Source organism: Sinocyclocheilus rhinocerous, unplaced genomic scaffold (genome assembly GCF_001515625.1).
Source record: "Sinocyclocheilus rhinocerous isolate Xijiao unplaced genomic scaffold, SAMN03320098_v1.1 scaffold153, whole genome shotgun sequence".
Lineage (NCBI taxonomy): Eukaryota > Metazoa > Chordata > Actinopteri > Cypriniformes > Cyprinidae > Sinocyclocheilus > Sinocyclocheilus rhinocerous.
In genome coordinates this window covers 1,646,406-1,652,240 of record NW_015660878.1, presented here as the reverse complement: position 1 = coordinate 1,652,240, position 5,835 = coordinate 1,646,406, and the positions used below count along the sequence as shown (strand labels likewise).

Here is a 5,835-nt window from a genome sequence, read left to right as displayed (position 1 = left end):
TTACATTACACATTTAAGGTAATATAATCAGACCATTTTTTATTACTTTTAGATTATTTCTGACCTAACTTGTTTATAACTTTTATTTAAATAGGATAATCTTCTACTATATTGATATAAAAATACAAAGAATGCATTCCGTTCGTTGTAATTAACATGAAGTGCATGAAACATTACATTACATCAAATAAGAAATCATGTGAATTTGTGCATTTTAATGTGTTCGAAAGACAAAAGCCTTCCAAAGACACAGTAATAAATGGTTAAACCTACTGAGTGATAATTTGAATACAAATGAATGTGTTCATCAGTGAAAACACTTGAAATGATTTTTGTAAATCCCGTGGTCAAATGCTGTGTAGCCACCTGATTAATGATGACTGATCTCTGTGTGAATGTCCACAAAACTGGAAGACTTTCTGTGTGTATATAAGTGGTAGGCTATTTTAGAAAGTAAAAGGTGAAACAGAGGAATTAGGGAGAATCAATAAATTATGAATAATGCATTGCTATTGTGTGAATAATAATCAATAAAATATGTACATGTACACACACACACACACACAGACCCCTTACCATTTAATGTTTTGTTCTCATTACGACTTAATATGGCAACATGCCTTACACATTTTGTATAAAATCAGCAACTTTAGGTTGAACAAGTACTGAATCTACTTTTGAATCCTCGCAAAACAATACGCTTTTGCACGGTCTTTGCGCTTCTGTGCCTTTAAGAGCAGAACCACGTGCTGCGGAAGAAATGAATTGACAACAATAACACGCGGGTGAGTGTAAGCACTATTTTCGAATATTTATATTTTGCTTGCTTTGTATTATGACGCAACAGTGTTAAACGAACCAGCTTTGTAATGGTGATTCAGTTCTTATGTAATCATTTTAATGTTAACACGATAAATTCTTCTTTACATTTCATTATTTTACATTACATGCCTATACAAGTTAATAAATCACTAAAATAATAATGAAATGATTGAGTGACTTAATCGCTAAGTGTATGGGCTTCAGAATGGAGAGGGACTCTCTGTCCTGCTTCATATCAGACCATGAAGGTTTCCATGGGACCATAAAAAACTCACCCCAAGACTTTGTGGTTATTGAGATAGACATCAATGGACAACTTGTTAACAGTCCTAATGTTCAAGAAGAACTTACAAAAAGACCTCCTCAACCAAGGCAAGCTATTAAAAGGGATGATAAATTAAAACAATCTAAACCAGATGACACTGACATTTTAAATCAGGATTGCTTTGATCTTAATGTAATCCTGGGTCCACCTGTGAACAAAGAGTTGGAGCATTTCACTAACAAAATAAGAGTAAGAGCTGGTGAGCAAGAAAAGGTGGAACTGTCACTGGTACTTATCATGATAAACACCAGAGAGCAGTTGTCCACAGAGCAGTAAGATACAACTTCCCCTTTCTCCAGACTGTGACCAACCAATCAGAGATTCGGGTCAGAGAGGACCCAGACTTCAAGGAGCTTGCTAGTTTAGCCTCTGAAAGAGAAGCTGAGGAGTTCTTCCGGTTCATTGATGCAAAAGTACCTGGTTCTGCGTTCACCTTCCTGCCCGATGATAGCAAGGAGCACCGAACTTCAGTTCACCATTTTGTTAGCAGGCGGTTTGGGAAGCTTGTGGAAACCAAGAGCTTCACCGACCAGAAGAAGACTTTCATTACAGTGAGATTAAGAGAGAGAAGCAAACAACCCAAGAAGAGAACAATAGCAGAATGTCAAGAGGAGGAAGAGGAGGTGACACTATACACAGGTGAGCAGAGAAGACCTTTCATGTCATCATGTAAAGCTGAGAATCTATGGAAACCTGCCTAAAATGCAAGTCTTTTTTCCCTCTCAGCTTTCACTGATGAAAGAGAACTTGGAGACTTTGGAGGCCATCAGCTATATGGCTGCAGTACTTGGAGTGCTTCCGTCTGATTTTACCTATGCAGGAATTAAAGACAAGCGAGCTATCACCTACCAGGCCATGGTGATGAAAAAAATCTCTCCAGAGCGGTAAACAGACCATTAGTCAATTAGTCCAATATCTGATGTTCTGTCTTTTCCCAATGGTTATTTTTTTCTCCTTTCTCAATTAAATTAGTTGTAAGTGGAAATGTAATTTTTTTGTTGGCTATGTTCTACTCTACAGGGCTTTGAATCTGGGGTATGGGGATACCCAGGGGGGCCACAAGGGGGTGCTAGGGTTTCTGCGAAAAATCTGAACGAAAAAAGCAAACTTTTAGGGCTGTCAAAGCTCATGTGTTAATTTCAGATAATGAAACATGTGAAATATTGTGATTTTAATATTCACATTCAGCAAATTTGTTAACATTAACCATTTCATTCAGATTTTTTAGAACTGACCATAAATCGGGAAATTAATTGCAAATATGCTTCTTACCCCAAAAGCGCTGTATGTAATTTTTTGACGGCACTGAAACATAAAAACACCATAACACATTTGCAAATATTCAGGAAACATGCTAAGTTCACATACTTGTTTCTTCAAAAAACAATGCTACAGCCAGTTATCATACTTTGAAAATGTGCATTCCATGTCGGAATATCTGTTTTTGTTTTGGTCTGTGTGATTCCGCCCACTTATGATTCCCCCAATTTATATTTCAATAGCCTGGGTTGCCAGTTTGCAGAAAACACAGGGTACTGCAGCCACTGAAGAGAGCAAAAGAACTGCATACTGCACCTTTAATTACAAGAAAAAAAAGTAAATAAAAGTAAAAAAAAGTATATATTTTAAAATTAAATGCACTGTATATGAAAGTGGAGAACGAAAAATAAAAAGAATCAATGTTAGCTTTAACTTTGGAGTCATCCGTTATCTTTAGCATTAAGGAATTTGGCTCCTGTAATTAGCACAATTAATGAACTGATTTTTTAAATTGCAATGCTTACCTTATCTACTAGCTAAATAAATAAATATTTTTAACATTAATATGAAATATTATTAATAAAAGTAATATATTTTTCATTTTCTATTTTAGTACACCTACAGTATAAATGCTGTTTAGTACATACAAAATTATGTAGGAAAATTTTGTCTTTATAATATGGAATGGGGTTTTTGTCATTAAAAGGTTTAAAAATCCCTGGTTTACTTGACTCAATTTGTAGATACATATAATAATTCTATTGGCAGGTTGCTGGACAAAGTCTCAGAGTTTGAGAGGAGGGGAATGCAGATCTCTCATGTCCGTCCTGTTTCTGAGCCCCTTAAGCTCGGCAGACTCCAGGGAAATGACTAGGATCTTGTCATCAGAGACCTGAAGCCTCATGGGAAAAGTCAACTTACAGAGCTGCAACATCTTGTAAAAGAGGCAGTGGAGAATGTGAAGGTAAATTTATGTTCACCAGTATTTAATTAATAAATGGCATAGACACACGCTGCAACAAAAATAGATATATATGTTTTTGTTTTTATAGAACAAAGGCTTTGTAAATTATTACGGTCCCCAACGGTTTGGAAGTGGATCATGTGTCCAAGCAGACCAAGTAGGCCTGCGCTCTTAAAGGAGAAAATGGTACCAGTTTAAGTCATTCATTTCCATTTAATGCCTATTTGTGGAGCACCGGCTTAAAACACTGTGTATTTTGAGCAGGAGGCTTCTGTTAAGCTGTTCTTCACTCCAGAGGATGGTGATGATCTCCAGAACACTGGTGCGTGCTGGGATTTCTCTGATAGTGAAGTTTGTGATAGTTCACCAAAAAATTTAAATTAGGTCATCGTTTGCTGATCCTTCATGCCGTTCCAAACCCATTTGACTTTCTTTCTTTGCATACAGTTCCTGTGCATCCAAGAACAACTAACAGTCTCCGTGTATCTCTCTCTTCAGGGAATGCCAAGGAGAGCTTGGCCCTCATGCCAGCTTACAAAGCCAGAGAGCGTCTTATGCTCCATGCACTTCACCGATACGGCAGTGGACAGGAGGGTTGCATACGTGGCTGGCTCAGTTTACCCCACAGTATGAGGGTCTTCTAACTCCACTCTTACTGTAGCAGAGTGTGGAACGAAGCGGCCAAATACCGGCTCCAGACACTGGGCTTTAAGCCTGTCCAGGGAGATCTGGTTTGGTCTCGATCTGAAAAGAGACTTAAAGACACCACAGTGGAACTGAACACTCCACAGGTTAGGAAATTGGTTTAGTTAAAGCTGTGGAGAAAGAAAAAAAAAGTGAACGGTAGTGTATATTGTAACACAAGATTTCCATTTTGAATAAAAGCTTTTTTTTTTTTTTTTAATTCATAAAAGAATCCTGAAAAAAGTATCACAGGTTCCAAAAAACAAAAACAAGCACAACTGTTTCCAATATTGATAATAAATCAGCATATTAGAATGATTTCTGAAGGATCATGTGACACTGAAGTAACGATGAGTAATGATGCTGAAAATTCAGCTTTGCATCACAGAAATAAATAATATTTTAAAGTATATTAAAATAGAAACTGTTATTTTAAATTGCAATAATATTTCACAAAATAACAGGAGTTTTTTTTCTGTATTTTTGATCAAATAAATACAGCCTTGATGAGCACAAGAAAAATCTTAATGATCTCAAACTTCTGGGATTTTATATATATAATTTATAGACATTTGTAGTAATTGCTTTATTTCTGTGTTGTAGGTCCATGTTGTGACCTCTGTGGAGGAAAAGGATGAAGTTTTTTCATTAGACCAGGTACTATGTTCAAAGGTCTCCTTTTTTCTGACTCTGTCTACTCTGCTAACCCTGACCCATCAATCCCTTATAATGTTTCTTCTGAATTTCTTCTAGGTAATTTTTCCGATGCCAGGAAATAGTGTCAAGTACCCAGAAAACTTGCTGGGCCAGTGGACCGATTCGCTCAGGATGGCTTGGGGTCATCCCATTTCAGTGACTTCCCTTAAACTCAACATCCCGGGATGTTATCGCCTGCTGCTCGCAAAGCCACAGAACATCACGTACAGCCTGCAGACCTCAGAGAAGCCGCGGGGTCAGTCAGACCAGACTTGTGTGCCCAGTCTATCAGTAACCTTTGACCTGGATGCATCCTGCTATGCTACTGTGTGTCTCGGCGAGATTATGAAGAGTAATCTCTCATAGTTTATTTAATGACAGTGATTAAAAATGCTTACAGACTAAATAATATTGATCTTTCGTAACGTCAAATATGAGGGGCTGTTTGTGCATTTGTGCCTTCACTTATGGGAAAAGAAGAGGATCTTCTGTGCCAGTGTCATTGATGAGGAACTCTGGATGAGTCTTGAAGTTGTACATGCAAAGATTTAATAAAAAATCTCCTTGACAAGTCTGATTGTTTGGTTGCGTGTTTCAGTATGTGAATATTTCAGCTTAATGCATTTAAACATGATTTCAGTATCTCACCTGTAAAATCTCATGACAAACACAAAGTTCTGGGTGTCTGTCTGTGGTCCTGATCTGAGGCTATAGCTCAGAATGAGTTCATCAAGCTGAGATGAGTATTGATGGACCCTGTGGATAATGACTGACATGCTCATCTAGAAGTGATACTGTAGATCTCTGTACTAGTTTTCTGTACATGAAAAAGAGGCTGTGAATTCTTTCTAACATTATTAGGCCGTTAATGTTACCACAAATGAGCTCCCCATTATCTGTGGCTCAGGATATTAAGCACTGCATTTTTGTCAGAGTTGTGAGATTAAATCCCACTATCACTTCATTTGAATTTTTGTCACCATATCTAGCAAAACACCATGAAACAACAACAAAAACCCCAAAAGCAAGTAACTGCAACTCAGAGGATAACTGTTTGACTTTCATTCGTGAAAGTCCTTGTTCA

General features: G+C 37.3%; 1 pseudogene; it reads left to right on the top strand.

The window, feature by feature from the left end:
- The first annotated feature begins 1,005 nt into the window (after nt 1–1,005).
- On the top strand, nt 1,006–5,206 carry LOC107725630 (pseudouridylate synthase 7 homolog-like protein; annotated as a pseudogene).
- Nucleotides 5,207–5,835: the final 629 nt, after the last annotated feature.